The 1896-nt window shown below is 44.7% G+C and overlaps 1 non-coding gene across 1 annotated transcript; it reads right to left on the bottom strand.

The window, feature by feature from the left end:
* Window positions 1-423: 423 nt before the first annotated feature.
* Window positions 424-530, bottom strand: LOC141700801 (small nucleolar RNA R71). The gene has a single exon (XR_012566523.1). It is a non-coding gene; the product is annotated as a small nucleolar RNA R71 (small nucleolar RNA).
* Between the last annotated feature and the right edge of the window lie 1366 nt (window positions 531-1896).

Raw genomic sequence — 1896 nt, 5'->3', positions numbered from 1 at the left:
TCAGGAACTGAGCAGAAAGAACCAGTAAACATGGGAGATCGTATTGTTCAAGCTGATCCAGCTCTTATGGATTTTTCTCGGCCTAAAATTGATGACATTCAGTCAAGCATCCTTCATCCGGCTATTCAAGCTAACACCTTTGAAATCAAGCCGGGCACTATTCAGATGGTGCAGAATTCTGTTTCTTTTGGAGGAGCGGCAACTGAAGACCCCAACATGCACATAAGGAATTTTGTCGAGATCTGCAGCACTTTTAAGTATAATGGCGTGACTGATGAGGCTATCAAGTTGAGGCTTTTCCCATTCTCACTGAGGGATAAGGCTAAAGACTGGTTACATTCTGAACCAGCTGGGTCCATCACTACGTGGCAAGATCTTGCGCAAAAGTTTCTGGTGAAGTTTTATCCAATGGCAAAGACTGCTGCTATGAGGAGTGCTCTTACTCAGTTTGCGCAGCAACCTACAGAATCTATGTGCGAGGCTTGGGAACGCTACAAGGAAATGTTGAGAAAATGTCCACATCATGGAATGCCGGATTGGATGGTGATCACTGGTTTCTATAATGGTTTGGGGGCCCAATCTCGGCCCATGCTCGATGCAGCAGCTGGAGGAGCCTTATGGGCTAAAAGCTATACTGAGGCGTATAATCTTATAGAGACGATGGCTGCAAATGAGCATCAAAACCCAACTCAGAGGATGACGTCAGGCAAGGTAGCAGGTATTCTAGAAGTTGATGCAGCCACCGCTATTTCAGCCCAGCTCCAGCGCTATCAATGAAGGTTGATTCTCTGGCTACTTATGGAGTTAATCAAATAGCTATGGTTTGTGAGCTTTGTGCAGGTTCTCATGCTACAGATCAGTGTTCTCTTGTCAACGAATCTGTTCAGTATGTGAAGAATTATCAGCGACAACAGCAGCCTGTGCCAGCGACCTATCATCCTAATAACAGAAATCATCCAAATTTTAGCTGGGGGAATAATCAGAATGCTATTCAGCCACCATATCAGCAAGGAGTGAGTAAACAGTTTAACCCACCTGGATTCCAGCAACCACAGCAGTATGCTACAAGGCAATCATATCCTCAACAGGGAAGTACAGCTTCACCCACTAGTGCTGATTTGGAGGAACTTAAGTTGTTGTGCAAGAGTCAGGCGGTTTCTATCAAGACCTTGGAAAATCAAATCGGTCAATTAGCCAATGCAGTGCTCAATCATCAACCTGGCACTCTTCCCAGTGACACGGAAGTACCAGGCAGGAAGGAAGCTAAAGAGCAAGTCAAGGCTATTACCTTAAGGTCTGGAAAAGTAGCTGATGCTGAAAAGGCAAAAGAAGTAGAAGCTGAAATTAGAGGTGAAGAATCTAAGCAAAAGGAGGAAGCGGCGGAACCAAGGAAGACTACTGTTGAACACACTCTGCCTGAGGCTAATACAGGGGAGAAACAGCTCTATCCTCCACCACCTTTTCCTAAGAGATTGCAGCAACAAAAGCTGGATAGACAGTTCGGGAAGTTTCTGGAGGTGTTCAAGAAACTTCACATCAATATACCTTTCGTTGAGGCTCTGGAACAAATGCCTAGTTATGCGAAGTTTATGAAGACTATTCTTTCAAGGAAGGTGAAACTGGATGACCTTGAAATTGTTGCTCTCATGGAAGAATGCAGCGCTGTTCTGCAACAAAAGTTACCACCAAAACTGAAAGATCCAGGGAGCTTCACCATTCCTTGCACAATTGGCAATCTGACTTTTGACAAGTGCCTTTGTGATTTGGGAGCAAGCATTAATCTGATGCCGTTGTCGATCTTTAAAAAACTGGATCTGCCTGATCTAAAACCCACGTACATGTCACTACAATTGGCTGACCGTTCCATTACTTACCCAAGGGGCATAGTTGAGGATG

Source organism: Apium graveolens, unplaced genomic scaffold (genome assembly GCF_009905375.1).
Source record: "Apium graveolens cultivar Ventura unplaced genomic scaffold, ASM990537v1 ctg2931, whole genome shotgun sequence".
Taxonomy (NCBI): domain Eukaryota; kingdom Viridiplantae; phylum Streptophyta; class Magnoliopsida; order Apiales; family Apiaceae; genus Apium; species Apium graveolens.
This window is presented reverse-complemented; position numbering and strand designations above follow the sequence as displayed.